We start from the raw sequence: 15,876 nt of genomic DNA, 5'->3' as shown, positions 1-15,876 counted from the left end.
GCAAAATGACATTAATAATCAGTAAATGAATGCTGGCCTCTGTCTCTCACAGTGCTCTTTACAGAGCTCCAGAGGCTGTCAAATTGAGAGCCTCCTCCTTCTTAGTCCTGCCCTTAGCACAGCTTCCCTAGAGGCTGGCCTCTAGTAAGCACTGGTAAATAGTTACCAAGTGGATTACCTGTTTGTTACCACACAATGTGCCCCAAATACCAGATACCTCATCTCTGTGTCAGGTGTGCTCACAGGATGAGAACTGCCTCTGTTTGGATAATCTCCATCTACCTAGTTGGTTAAAGGTCAAAGGGAGATCTAGGAAATGATTGAAAAATCTTGTCCAATGAGAACGATTCAGATATGGTCCTATGGTCATTTAGATGTATAAAGTGAGTTCTTTGTTTCAGTGCTATTCCTCTGTCTTCCTTTTCTTCCTTTTAAATAACTTTTTCGGTTTGGTGGGCAACAGGAAGCGTTTACTTATCTATAAATACATGGGAAAGCAACTTTCAAATAAAGTTTCACTTAAAAGGCTTATTTCTTCTTGAGGTTCACTTTGTATGTATCTGAGACATGATCTCATAGCACTGGCTGGCCTGTAACTCATTCTATAGACCAGATCTGGCCTCAAACGTACAGAGATACACCTGCCTCTGCCTCCCAAGTGCTTGGAATCAAGGTGCCCAACACCATGCCCTGACCAAAAACAATAAACTTGAGGCAATTTTACTTTAAGTTATTGAGTTTGAGCTCAGGGACTTGCACAAGGTAGATGAACACTGTATAATGGAGTCACAACCTCATCCTAAGGTTTCTAAAAGTTTTTTGTTGTTGTGGCAAGAGATTTTAACATTATTGTTCTAAGCTCCGGGGTATTTAACCACATAGTGCTAATTACATTCACGGGCCATGATGGCTCCCAGACCTTACTCGCCTTGCGGCCAAATGCATGGCTTGTCTCTCTGCACTGACCACTCCCCTCTTAGCCCATAAGTGAACCATACAGGATGCTCTTTCTATGATTGGGTCATTTCACATAGCACAGAGGGTTCTCAACCTTCCGAATGCTGCAACTCCTTAACACAGTTCTTCATGATATAGAAACCCCAAGTACAAAATTGTCTCCATTGTAACCTCATAACTGTGACTTGCTATGGTTATGAATTGTAATGTAAATATCTGATATGCAACCCCCTGAAGGGGTTGCAGCCTACAAGTTGAGAAACATTGACTTACTTAGCACAATATGAGAGGTTTATTTACAAAATACGTAAGCAAGTCCTATAAGTCAATTGAAAACAAAAATCTGACCAGGCAGTGGTGGCATGGGTGATCATGCCTTTAATCCCAGCACTTGGAAGGCAGAGGCAGGTGGATTTCTGAGTTCAAGGCCAGCCTGGCCTACAGAGTGAGTTCCAGGACAGCCAGAGCTATACAGAAAAACCCTGTCTCAAAAAACAAAAAACAAAACAAAACAAAAAAAAACAAACAAAAAAAAAAGAAAAAGAAAACAAAAATCCCCTAATAACCTGAATTTGAGATGCAGGCTAAAGATTTGAACAGTCATTTCCCAAAGATAATATACAAAAGTCATCAGGTCCATGAAAGAGATGCTCTTGATGCCAGCTGATTTGCACCAAGAAGATGCAAACCACCCCATAGGGGGCTTTCTCTCATGCCTGTCATGATGAGTCCAGTGCCTACAATGATGCAGGGTGCTTGAAACCCTGTGCCAGATGGTCAGGATGCAAGTCAGAGTGGAAAACAGCATGGGGATGTCTAAAACAAATAAACACAGAACTACAAAACTAGTGTACGATCCAGCAATTTCATTTCTGAGTATTTCTCCCAAAGAGGAAAAATTCAGGTCTCAGAGATCTGCACTCTCATACTCATCTGGGTACTGATGATGCTAGCGAAGCTGGAATCTGCCTAAATGTCTCTGCAGGTTGGCCTTTTGTCTATTGGACACAGCTAGGGGCATTTGGTAAAAGGAGACCTCAGATGAGACAAACGCCTCCATCAGATTGGACTATGGGCAAACCTGTAGTGCATTTTCTTGATGGATGTGGGAGAGCCCAGCCCACTGTGGTTGGTATCACCCCTGGGCTATGTAAGAAAGTAGGACGAGCATCTATCCCCTTGCTTCCATTAGCAAGACCACGTTCAAGGAAGGGAGGGACCCAGGGTGCGATGTCCACTGGTACTCTGAGGACTAACTTAGGACCTCCAATTGCCTAACTCACTTGCCCTTCAGATCCCTAACACAGAGGACCCCATTCTAGTGGTACAACCCCACGGAAAGAACACCTTGCCAGTCACAGCATGGAGAATACATTTGGCATCTTTCAACTATACACAGCCTTTTCTTATTTTGAGAAATGGTTAAGTCCATCTAGGAACCTCAGCTCAGCTCATAGCAACTTTCTACAGCCTCTCCCCTACCTGTCTGTCAAAAATCAGCCAAAAGCAGCGGCATCTTCTGCCTTGTGGAGTGGGCCACAGTCCTATGGAGAAGCAACATGCCAGGCAACTTGATCTACAGTTGTCCTCTGTCAATTAACATCCACCCTCCCCAGGGCACCTCCCAAGCAGCCACCAGACACGTGTGTTCTTTTTAACAGTTAATATCATTGGAAAGAGGTTGTAAATTAAAAATTTCACAGAGAGATTAGGCAAATCCAAAGTTTATACATCTCGGTGAACTTCTATACAGATAATTCCACTCTTTGATCCAGCTGTCTCACTCTGGGGCATAGACTCGGGGAAAGCCATACCTTACCACAGAGGTATTTGCACACCGATGTTGACTGTTGATTTACTCACTATAGTGAAGAAATGGAGCCAACCTAGTTGTTCTCCAACAGAAGAACAGATAATGGAAACAAAATACATATGTAAACTGGAATATTTAGCTCCAAAGAAAACTGAAACCAAAAACCTTTCAGGAAAATGAATGGCAAATGAACTTTGGGATGTATAATATTAAATGTCATACAATCTCAGAAAGAAAAGACATTTTCATAAACAGTTCCTAGCCTATAGTATATATGTGAAAAATGAAGATGTGACCATGTGGGTGCACTGTAATGTGTAGAACTGAAAACAAGAAGGCACAGATGAGGTGATCAGAATGATAGATGCAGGGGTACGGACACGTCAGTCGTGAATCAGAATATAAAGCTAATTGTTTTCCTAGTTTTCATTCGGTCATGGATTTTTCTTTAATGCTGATGTGTGGGGGATAAGGGCATATATTTGACAGTAGATGGATTGTCAAGCGAGGATATCGTTGACCCCTTGGTCTCAACGAGGACGGAAGGTTATGCCTGGGACCACATCCAATTTCCTACGGCTATTAAGTCAGTTATAAATGGAAAGAGGTTCCTTACCCCTCACTTATCAGATGGTCCTGGCCAGAGAACCCGGTCGGGTCCCTCAGTAGACATATAGGATCATTATACAAGCTCTCAAGAGAAGCTGACGGTGGAGCCCACAGGCTATGTTCCTGATAGCATCTATCTCAACAGGAGCGGGACACTTTCTGTGTGCACTTCCTCTTGCTGGCTCTCAGCAGTGGCCTTCCCAAAGGAATGTTCTAGTCAGCATGGCCGGCTAAGAGTGGGATTCTGGCTTTCTGGGGAGCTCGTATTTAATATAGCTCACAGCTGATCTGGTTTGAATCCTTCAAAGGCTAACTAAGTGTCTCATAAGCTTACAGTTAGATGAACTGGCAGCGGGTGGGCGTCCTGGTACTTGAGGTTTGTATAAACTACTGTTTAGGTTATTTTTAGTTTAAATTAAAGATTACCTGACTGAAAAGTCCTTGTTATTTTAGGTTTGTGTCCCAGGGCATGTATTATTTCTGGCCACGTTATATTTAACGAAAATGTGTGGCATTAAGGACACAGTCAATTCATCTCTAAATGACTGTGAGGTCAAGGGCACAGATGGGCCTCATGCCCCCTCATATGTCAGACAAAATAATAACTTAATGGCTTTGGATGGATCTTATCTTAAACAAAATAGCACACCTCTTCTGGATTTGCTATAAGAGATCTCAAGGCATACCATGGAGGGAGTCAAGAAAACTCCCACAATGCACTACACCGCTGAGCCCCTCTGGAGTCTGAAGACAGCAGAGGGAATAGCTAGGGGTTCTAGGCTTGGTACAGCTGCCCTGCTGGGAGCTTTGGATTCCGCAGTCTGAGCCCACCTGTCATTCAAAAGCGCTCGGATTTTGATGAAAGGGACCAGGAGTTGGGTCTGGTCTTTCCTCAACTGGCCTTGGTCGGTTTGGGGAAATGAATGCTAGAGGTGTTGGGAGGAAGAGCCCAGGGAACGGCTCTAAGGTGCACAGATCCTCCACCAGATAGGACCAATAGCAAGCTGGTGTTCGTGGTATTTTTCTATAATGGGAAATATCACGGTAGGCAAAAATGGATAATATACATGTAATGTATACCGATGGTCTCAGAAGATGGGAGGTATGTGAGTCACATGAGCACATGCTTTTGCACTGTGCTTACACATATGTAAAAGACACTCACAAGTGGGCTTCTAATTTTAATTTAACAAAACTTCAAATAATTGTGTTAAGATAGAGGAAAAGGGTGCAAAGGAAGGACACAAGACGGAGGGTCTGTGCCTTCTCCTAGTCAGTGAGTGACACCTCTGCACCCCAATTTGCTCATTTCCAACTAGACACAGGGTAGCCACACTTAGCTATTCATTCAGTAGATCCTGTCTCGCCTGATGTGCTAGACACGTGGAGCTCCCATTCTAAAGCAGTGGTTTGCCACCTGGAAGTCCTGATGTTAGATTGGGGGTCGCATATCAGATATCCTGCCCATCAGATATTTACATTACAATTCGTAACAGTAGCAAGGTATGGTTGTGAAGTAGCAACACAGTAATTCTATCGCTGGGGGGTGGGGTGGGGTGGGTGTGTGTGTGACCATAACAGGATTAAAGGGTCACAGCATTAGGAAGGCTGATAGCCAGTGCCCTGGAAGAATTTAGTTACTGGGTCATGGTGACCATAAAGGAGACAGTGACTTTATCCATTTTAGGCACAGGAGTAAAGGCATTCAGTAGCCTCTGGGCTGCCAACTTAGGTGCCCTGAAGGCATCATGACTCAGGAGACAGGGACAGTAACTTAGAAGGAATGCTCAGGGTGGGGCTAAGAGCTGGCTCATTTATAAGTGCTGGTGGCACAAGCATGAGGACCTAGGTTCAAACTCAGAGCGCTCCTGTAAAAGCTGGCTGTCGCTATACCCCTGTAACTCCAGTGGATGGAGGGCAGGATTGCTGGGGCTTTGCTGACTAGCCAACACAGCCCTAAACCAGCATACTCCAGATTCAGTAAGAGACTGTGTCTTACGGGAATAGCGTAAACAGGACAGAGCAGGGCACTGTGTGTGTGTGTGTGTGTGTGTGTGTGTGTGTGTGTGTATATATATATATATATATATATATATATATATATATATATACACATTTTATGCATATATATATGCACATATATATTATATATGCACACACAAAACCACTTTTTTGAAGGCTCCAATAGGCAGATGTACCTGAACATATATGCACACTTATACACACACACACAATATGCACATATATATATATATATATACATATATTATATATGCACACACAAAACCACTTTATCGCAATCATGCACAGACTACATATATGTATGCATATTTGTATATATATATATATATATATATGCATTATTATAATAAACTGGTTTGTGTCACCCTTGATTAGTTTCAAGCCCTCAAGTTTGAGAACCAAAGTAAACTTTGATTCTCAAAAAGCTTTAGATTTAACCCCTGCCCCAGCAATAGTAAATTCTAGATCTCTCAGACAATGGGAAAGAGGATGCTTGTGATGCAAGTTAATTTATTAATAACCCAAAACTCAGAATGAGGTGGGAACCTAAGGCTACCAAGGGGCATAAGATGGGACCCCACCCCCTGCTCCTACTAGCTCTCAGACTCTGTGTGCTCCTCAGTGGTGCAGGCTGTTAATGGGCATGGGAATCCAGACCCCAGCATTTCCTGTCTCTTTCTTCAAAGGCCAGTGAAGAAGGGGATTAGCTGACAGCGGGGAGGGGCTGAAGAAAGGGGGAACCTGCTGCCACCCAAAGTTCAAAGGCCTGTTGGAGACATCAAAGGGCACAGGATGCTTTGAGCAGTCGGAATCCTAAGGACATGGGACTTCCTGCTCCTAATGAATATCACCTCCTTGCCTTGTTTGAAACCAACCATCAGCGGGGGCTTTATGGACTCATTATTTGGATTCTGCCTTTTCCATCCCGCCAGGAAGGTCTAGAGGAAGTAGGAAGGAGACTATATATTCCTTCAGCCCCTTCCTGGGCTGTGAAATGCTCATCACAGGAAAGAGAGAAACCTCAGCCCATTCGTGACCCCTAGGATTCTCACAACGTGTTTCTGTCCAGGGCTCTATGGAGCCCAGTTTACAGATCTTTTCCTCTTTAAAGTGGCTCCCCATTCTTGTGGGAGTTGGGGGGGATGACCCTGAACTCTGACAACCATCTCTTCATGACTGAGTCTCTCTGAAGGCAGGACTTGTCATTCTGTCTTTTAGCTGAGTAGCTGAGAAACGTGTGCTAGCCTGGCCCAGAGCTAACCACACAGAGGAGCTGGCAAGTATTGTCAAACTGTTTGACTCATAGGCAGACAGAAAACAAAGCAGCCTGGCTAGATCTCAGAATGTCTTTGAGGTGTCTGGAGGTGCTGCCTGCTTTGCCTGTATCCCTAAAGTAGGTGGGTGTTTCTTAGCATCATCTTACCATAGAATGCAGGGAACACACTCCTCCAGGTTATACGGGTCAAAGGCATAAGCCGCGGTTCCAAGAAGAGGTGAGCAGGGGGCAGGGTTGGGGGAACGCTGTGTTCCTTCAACGCTCTGTTCTGTGTGGCCCTCCATTCTTATGGTTTTCAATGAGTAACTTTATTAAATAAATAGCTGGCCAATGTAAAAGAGACAGACAGACAACTAGCTAGCCAGACGAAATAGGAGAATATCACCAACTTGGGAGCTCAAAGCACCCCACAGAAACCAGCTGGGAAAATTGAGACTGTTGCTGCGGTTCCCCATTGATTTTTTTCCCCCTCTATCAATGAGTGTCCCACGGCTGAACTTTCCACCTCTCTTTCCCACCACAGGCACTTTTATGTCATGGAACAAACAATAGTAACCTTTGTTGGAGATAGTTCACCTTCTTGCTGTTCTATAAAACATAAGTGTTTTTATTCTTGGGCTGTCCTGTTGTTCTGTCCTCTCTGTCACAGAGTCAGGGATCAGCCCATCTACAGACAAAGGGTCTCGGAGGACACTTGGTATAAAAATATGTGAGTCTGAAGTGGTGGGGGTCCCCCACTTGCAGAGCCAGCTTCCCAGTTTGCTCAAGTAGCACATGATCATTTATCAATATAGATGTACATTGCAGGTTCAAAGCAGTTTATATCCAGCCCAATGCAACTTAACTGGGGAGACAGGACAGAATTTGAAAGACAAAAAAAACTACCATTACAAGAGGTTATACAGGACCAATTTCAGTTTCTCTAAAACATTGATTTTCAAATGTGGCACACAATTGACTCTTCTAGAAAACCTGAAGAAACATAGGTAGCTGGCTCTTACAGTCCAGATTTCTGACTTATTTGGCTTGACGCCTGACCTCAACATTTGGATTCTTACATGTTCCCATGGAGTTCTAATACCCTTAGAAATCTGAGGAACCTGCCCTAGGGCAGACCCATTGATTGTCAAACACCTGCATGTTTTAGATTGATTAGCCAAAGTCAAACTCAGAGCAACTGTTCTTTCCAAGCAGAAAGCCACATTTTGGGGGTGAGATTAGAGAGGGCATGGCTCATTCTGGACACATTCACAATCCAAGACCCAAGTCTCTCTTCACCTCCACTCTGAGGTGAGGGTTCCTAAGAAGTGACAGCAGCACCACACTGAGCAGCGATCAACACTGCCACACACTGCTTGCTTCGTCAACAGGAACAAGCTGAGAAGTGCATCATGGGTGATTCTGCCACTGTGCAAACATCACCACACAGTGTATACTCTACCATGGCAGTCTTTTATGGCAGCTTTATGCCCCTGTGTGATATATCCTTAGGGACCATGGTTATATACATGGGTGCATTTTGTAGCCCCCTGAATAAACCAGCAGGCAGCACCTGGCTGTGCCAGTTTATGACTATACACTGTTCAAGAAACTTTGGCACTGTATAGACTCATCATTTTTCTAAGCAAGGGCCAGGAGCTGGTGTGTTTGGCCTGGTGATTAAGGGCACTTGTTGCTCTTTCAGATGACCTAGGTTCAAGTCCTAGCACTTCCATAGTGACTCATCTGTAACTCCAGTTCCAGGTGATCCAATACCCTCTTCTGGCCTCCCCAGGCATCAGGCACACACACATACACACATATAAAGTGCTTGTATACAATGTAGTATGTAGTAAAAATGTATACATGTAAAAAAATAAATATTAAAAAAAATCTAAGCCAATGGCTTGTTTCTGACATTTCCATCCATCTGAAACTTTGGGGGCTTTATATTCCCCATGCCTTGAGCAATACATACTTTTTTATCGCTTAGAAAAAAATTCTTCTCTTTCCCCAGTATAAATTACAGCTTCTTGCAGTAATCATTACTGCTTAGCTGGCATTCAACTTACAGGATAAAAATATATTCTTTTGGCCGACTTAACGATTGTGTACACAAGTTGTCCTCAAACCCTCTCTGAATTTTGGCTCAAAGCAACTATGGTGTTCTGAGGGTGGAATGTGGTTTCAAGTCATGCCAAGTCTTGCATAAGTGATAATTGATATTTTTACTCGCAGCAACTTTGTAGTTGATAATGGGTTATTAAAACAGGAAAGGGACCCTGCCCGCGAAGTCTCATCAGAGATAGAAAAGGTGTTTCAGACAAAAAGCCTTCCAGGGTTGATACAGGGAGGTCCCAGTAGGGCCCCCAGCTCCCCAAATGAGCCACTTCTAGGCCAACACATTGCAGGAGATGATAGCCCCATGTTGCAGCACCTCTGCCTGCCAAGCCCCCCTCACCCTGAAGCTTCCTGGCACCCACCACCACCGGCCTCCACTCCACTTGTGCACTGGCATGGGAATCCAGTCCAAGCATATGGCGCCCTCTCTATCCTTTTTCTTCTTTGAAAACAACCTTGATGCTAGTCTCGATTTAAGTGTCTGTCAATGTGGATTGACAGAAAGTGCTTACTAAGTCTTGACAACTCTGGCAAGCAGAGACTCGCTTCTCTTGAAGAAATGCCTCCTCTTCTTACCTCTGGCCACTGCCCTTCACTCACATGTCAAAAGGTTTGCCTCCACTTCAGGTAAGATGTCAGTGAGGTTTCGCTGACAGAAGGCAGGGAAGGAACCACGTGTCAACGAATGCTATCCCCTCTTCATTTTGAGATGGTCAGGGGAAGGGTTAATTCTTTGAGAAAGTAAAATCAGTGCTTCAATCACTCAGGGAACTGAGGACAGATCTGTGCTGAATGGTGGGGGCCGATGAGAGAATGCATGATAGAGACTCCAAGCTCAGGCGTGACTCTGTGAGACTTGGTTACCTCTGAATGTTGGCTGCTTTGTCGCTTGCTTCTGGGTCCTGTGGAATCAGGACCCTCAGGCTTCGCTGGCTTCGTGTCACATCAGTGCTGATTGAGCTTGTGAGTGACACTTGTCTGTGTGAATGGTGCCTCTCGAACATTCAGTGTAGCAGGGGAGATGTCCCTTGCTTCCCCTCCTCTGTCCTTTACCCTCCAAAAGGTGGATTTGTTCCTGGGAATGTCACAGGCAATATAAACATCTAATTTTTGGCAGGCAAAGTCTTTTTCAGGACACATGAAGTTATGTAACAGGTTGACCCAGGAACCCCACACAGATAACACAACCACCAGCCAGACTGCAGATTGACTTGTGATTCGCTTTGGAGACCCTGCTGCCGGTCCGGGAGGCCAAACAGAACCATGGGAGTCACACAAGGATGGGACTCTGCGGTCTTCCTGAGGTCTTGGTTTTACGATGCGAAAATACCAAGACTAGCTAATTTACAAAGAACAGAGGTTGACTTGGGTTCACCATTCTGGAAGCCAAGCGGTCCAAGATAGGGAGGATTCCTCTTGTTAGGGCTCCAGCCTCTTCAACTCGGGATGGAAATTGGTGCATGCAGAATACAACAAAGGAAGCCACACATGGCCTGAGTAACCCATTCCTTGAGAAGGGCATTAATATCTATCCCCACAACCCAAACATCTCCCATCAGACCATATTCAAACCCCAGCCCTCAGTGTGTCCAGCAAGGCCTGGCATGCTGCATTCCCTCAGAGCTGTGTTGACCTTGAGCCGTGCCCTCATTTCCTTCTCCCATGACGGCTATGCTCTGGGTTTCAGATGATGTTATGGTACCATAACTACAGCACAGACATCTACATCTAGAAGGTACTTCAGGGAGGAGGGGGAGAAATGTGAAACCAAAAAGACCACAACTAGGAAGACCCTCCAATGTTCCCTGTCCCCTCCTCCCAACCTCCCTCTGCAAAGCACCCTATTCAGAAGCGTGAACACGGCCGACAGCAATGCCCCACTCTGGATCTTCAAGTCTCTCTTCCATTTTGATATGGGAGAAGACAAGGAGTCCTTGGGCAATGAACCAGAAGCCTGTGCCAGTCTAGGCTTCTATCCAAGCAAAACTGAGTGCCACTGGGCTGGGATGAGGAGACTGCACTCTCTACATTTCCAGGGTCAGTCATCGGGGCCGACTGATCCACACCGGGGAGTCCAGACTGTGCCAGTGAATGGGGAACGGCCATTACTACTGATGGTTAGGTGTGATGGTAGGGGTTAGCACTTCACATGCAGGGGCACAGAGCAAAGGCCCTGCAAGTCTTGCTGTCACTGGAAGGGCAGGATGACAATGATCACGACAGCTACTCACATCAACGAGCACAGAACCACGAATGTCGCAGCATGTGGAGTCACCTAGTGAGTTGTGAAAAACACAGATGCCTACCTCCTACCTGTGGGAATTTATTACCAGTCAGTATGAGGTGTGGCCTGGATAGTCCCTCAAGACAATTATATAGTTCCTTTTTAAAAAAAAAATCTTAAATTTAAGAGTTGGAGAGGTGGCTCAGCAGTTAAGAGCAATGGCTTCTCTTCTAGAGGTCCTGAGTTCAATTCCCAGCAACCATAGGGTGGCTCACAACCATCTGTAATGGAATCTGATGCCTTCTTCTGGTGTCTGAAGACAGCTACAGTGTATTCATATACATAAAATAAGTAAATAGATCTTTTAAAAATATCTTAAATTTAAAATAAGAACACATGCAGGTTCTTATCTTCCTATTGACTCTGCCTTTCCTAGTGACAACATCTTACATCACAGTATAATGAAGATCTGAAGTTTGAAACTGGCATAGCCCATAGAACTGCTCTGTTTTTCCAGTTAAGTCATGCACTCTGTTGGGTGCCTGGCTTAGTTGAATACAATCCGAACACACATATCCCTGGGTAATCACCACCGCGATCAAAAAGCTTAAGTGTACTATCACCAACAGACTTCCCCTTTAAGGGCTTTCCCCGCACTCTCCTTAAGCCCTTAAGCCCTAACAATTGCCAATCTCTTCTTTGTCTCTCTACAATTACGCCACTGTACAGCTGTTACATGAACGGAATCATGCACTGTATGTCCCTCTGAATGGGGGCTTTTTCATTCAGCCTAATATGAGGTTTGCTTAAGTTGCCCTGTGTATCTAGAATTCATGCTCTTTTCATTGCTAGGAGTACTTCAGGAAATGAAAAGACCAGTTTAACTGTCTACCCACTGGAGGATTCGGTAGTTTGGGTCTGGCGGAAATTATGAAGACAACTTCTTTAACGTGCGCATGCGAGTTTCTAGGTGAAGGTGTTGTCGGGTCTCTGGGGTGAATGCACAGGAGTGTAAGCACTGGGCCATTTGGTCAGCTCCGGGGCTCAAGACTGGGTCTCCTGTATTCTCTTGAAGTAGTTATGCAGCTGAAGACGGCCTTGAACTCCTGACCTTCCTGCTTCTTCCTCCCTAGAGCCTGGGAAGCTTTAGTTTTGTTTTGTAGAGTAGTTCTCCTTCTTTATATTTCCACCAGTGATCTGTGAGTGACTCGCTTTTCTGCAGACTGGCCAGCACTTGATGTCGCTCTCCTTAGTGTAAACCATCTAATAGTGTATGCTGAAGACACATCGTGCCCCGAGTCTGTATCTCCCCATCAATGATGCTGAAACCCTTCAAGCATTTATCCCGTCCTCTTCTGTGACGTGCCTGTGGGTGCCTTTTGCACCATATTCTTGGGGTTGTTTACTGAAATTTATTTGTACCGAAATAGATAGGCTTTCCTGCAATATGTCTTTAAATACCATGAAGAGAGCCCTTCACACGGCAAAGCTGTCGACGCTGGTGCTGCAGACACTTGCTTTTGCTTGGACGGTGTTCTGTGAGAGCTGAAGAACACTTCATCCAGCCACAGTTTTCCAATTTCCCTCCTGTGCTTTGCTTTCTGGAACTTTAATATTTTACATTGATGTTCATAATTCATTCTGAGGTGAGTTTGGGGGGAAAGCACAACAGTTAGTTCAAGGCTCTTTTAGTTCATCAATGGACATCCAAAATTTGCAGCAATTTATTTATTTGTTTTCATGCAAAGGCTATTCACACGTTGCTTTTGTATTTCTGTTTTAAAAAAAAAACAAAGTATATTTGTGTGAATCTATTTTTGGGTTTCATGTTGCATGTACTGAATTGTTTCTGTTTCTTCAGCTACGGAGGAAGTATCAGAATCAAGAGTGGGCCTTAGTCTTCATTTTCCCAAGTGGTTTTGGCTGTTCTAGGCCCATAGTTTTCCTTGAGAGATTCAGAATCACTTTGTTTCTATTGGTTAACACTGTGCTAATGTTTCGATAAGAGCAACACTGAGCTTACAAATCAACTCAGGCATCTTTACTATGTCACCTCTTCCATCCTGGGGCACAGTGTATCGCTTCAAGAACATAAGCCTTCTCTGGTTTATTTATCAAGCTTGTGATTTTCACCACACAAATCCTGTACACATCTGCTTAGATGTGCATTTTCAACTTAGAAAGGTTAAGTTGTTACTGTTCAGTGCTTTTGTTCTGATTGCTTGGTTGATATTCTTGGAGAGCAGAGGACCTTCCCTCGAATCCCACAGTGAAATAGGTTGTTTTCATGAACAGAAGACAGTAGACATTATATAATAAGAAATGAATCTTCTACATCAATTGATATGATTTTCCTTCATTAGTCTATTAACATAGTATACAAATGGATGAACTAAAAGTAAATCAACTTTGTATACCTGAAATAAATTGTTGGTCATGGCTTTGTATTTTTCATTCATTCATTTGTTTACTCATTCATTCATTCATTCATTCATTTTCATACACACACATACACACAACTGAAATTGGTTTTCTAAAATTCTCTTGAGAGATATTGAGCTATACTTTTATATATTTTGGTATCAGAGTTGTACTAGCTTCTTGCATTTAGTTGGGAAATGTTTCTTTTCTCCTTACTCTAAGACACTATACACAATTGATAATTATTCTTTTTAGTGTTTGGTAAAAATTTTCAGTGAAATCACCCTGACCTGGTAACAATATCTGTGTAGTTTTGGTTTATATTTTTTGAGATGTACTTAAAGTTTTTAAACTAATGCATCAAAACTTTACAGGGGGCAGAGAGATGGCTGGGTGAATAAAGCACTAGCCACTCAAACTTGACAACCTGGGTTTGGCCCTTGGACCCCATAAAGGGCTGGATGTTGTGGCATGCACCTATAACCCCAGCATTCCTACCCTGAGATGGAAGATGGAGACAAGATATCCAGCCAAAAGCTCACAAGACCCCTGCCTGGAATAAGCTGTATAGCAAGAGAAAGAAGGTGAATTCTACCTCAACCATGGGAAAGGCAAGAACTGTCTCCTGAAAGTTGTCCTCTGACCTCCTCATGTGCATTGTGTCACACGCATGCCCATCTCTCATATGCACGCGTGCGCTCTCTCTCTCTCTCTCTCTCTCTCTCTCTCTCTCTCTCTCTCTCTCTCTCTCACACACACACACACACACACACACACACACCAAATAATCTTAAAAATAAGTTCAGATTTGAAACAAACATGTTAAGGAGGTAACTGGATAGTTTGATATATTCATTGTATATTGTTTAGATTATGTTAACACATCTATAACTACAAATTTAAATATTTTTAAATATTATTTTGAGAAACACACACATACTGAAATATGATCAAATCCACATACTATCCTTCCCCATCCCCATTCCTCCTATTGTGTCATGCTTACAATGTCATGTCTTTGGTTTTTGCAGTGGGCTGCAGTCAATGTAGAGATGCCTCCCTCACCCCAGTGTGCAGCACAGGAGCCTAAGTAGTCACCCCTGAATGGGGCTTCTGAATCAACCCCACACACACCAAGAATGATCTTGGCAGAGGAAGCAAAAAGCATGCAAGAGCAGGGGACTCTGAAGCATGCTGTGAAGTGACAGCTTCTGACATGGTCACCCTGCGCATGAACTCACAGCTGCTTGGTGACTTGCACAAGATCTACATAAGATTAAGCCAGTCAGCCAAGCAGAGATGGAGTCTACGCTTGGTCTTCAGACTCAGCCCCGACCTTAAGAGCTATGGGCAATGGATAGATGCTAAGGCATGGAGAATCATTCTTTTACTAAAAACGCTGGTCGGGTCCCCATGCTTCTGTGAATGGCCCTGTTCCCATGCACACAATGGGCAGTAATAATGGGTCTCAGTGGGTTATCAAGACAAATTCCTTTTCTTTAGTAGACACATGCCTATTTAGGCCATCTACTTGTACTTACTGGGTTTTATACTTTGCAGCTTCCAAGAACATTCACTGTTACTTTTCAGTTGTCCAATTATGATCCGTTTATGTCCTTAGGATTTGTAATATCCCAGGTCATGCCTGATGCTGAGGACACATCTCTCTTTAGCTTTGTCAGTCTTCCTGCAGTGTTAGCAATTTGGTCAATTTATTTTGGAGAACAATTTTGTTCATTAATTCCCTCTGTTCTTTTCCTGTTTTCAACACTGTTGCTCTCTACTTCTTACTGGTATCGACACTGTATGTGTCCGCCCTACCAGTCTCTTGAGGAAAGAACTTAGAATACCAATGGGTGAATGTCTTTCTTTCCCGGTTAAGCACCTAGTGCTATAAACTTCCCTCTCAGCCTGGATAAGCTACATGCCACACATCACATGAACTGTGCTTCTATTTCTGTTCTGTTCTGGCTTTCTGTGTGTACATGCACATGTGATCTCAGTTGGTTGTTTGTACAGGCTCGTGTGTGAACATGCAGGTGGAGCCAGACGACAAGCTAATCTTGTATATAATCCCTCCAGTGTTATGTACTCTCTTAAACATTTATTTATTTTTACTCTTATTTTGTGTGTTTATGACAAACCCTGGCCTGGAGCGAGCTGCCTGAGTGGGCTAGGCTTAGTGGAGGCGAGAATGACCCCAGAGATGGCTTGTCTCCACTTCCTGAGCACAGAAGGCTACTCTGCCTGACTTATTTTTAAACTGTGTGTTGTAGAGATCCAACTCAGGTGCTATGCTTCCAAAGGGGGGGGAGGAGGGGGAACTTTTCAGACTGAGTTATCTTCTCAGGCCTCAATTCTGCTTTTGACTTCCATCAACTTTTGGTTAAATAACATATTTCTAAATAATTTCTATGTATCTGGAGACTTCTCTCTTGGTTTTGGTCTTGATAG

The 15,876-nt window shown here is 43.8% G+C and overlaps 1 protein-coding gene across 1 annotated transcript in view; it reads right to left on the bottom strand.

Moving 5' to 3' along the window:
• Positions 1-15,876, bottom strand: part of Adamts17 (ADAM metallopeptidase with thrombospondin type 1 motif 17) — a 308,973-nt gene that overhangs the window by 148,752 nt on the left and 144,345 nt on the right. The gene's annotated exons all lie outside the window — the stretch shown is intronic.

This window comes from Mus pahari, chromosome 1, assembly GCF_900095145.1.
Source record: "Mus pahari chromosome 1, PAHARI_EIJ_v1.1, whole genome shotgun sequence".
NCBI lineage: Eukaryota > Metazoa > Chordata > Mammalia > Rodentia > Muridae > Mus > Mus pahari.
The sequence above is the reverse complement of the archived record's forward strand: the minus strand, read 5'-3'. Positions and strand labels throughout refer to the sequence as shown.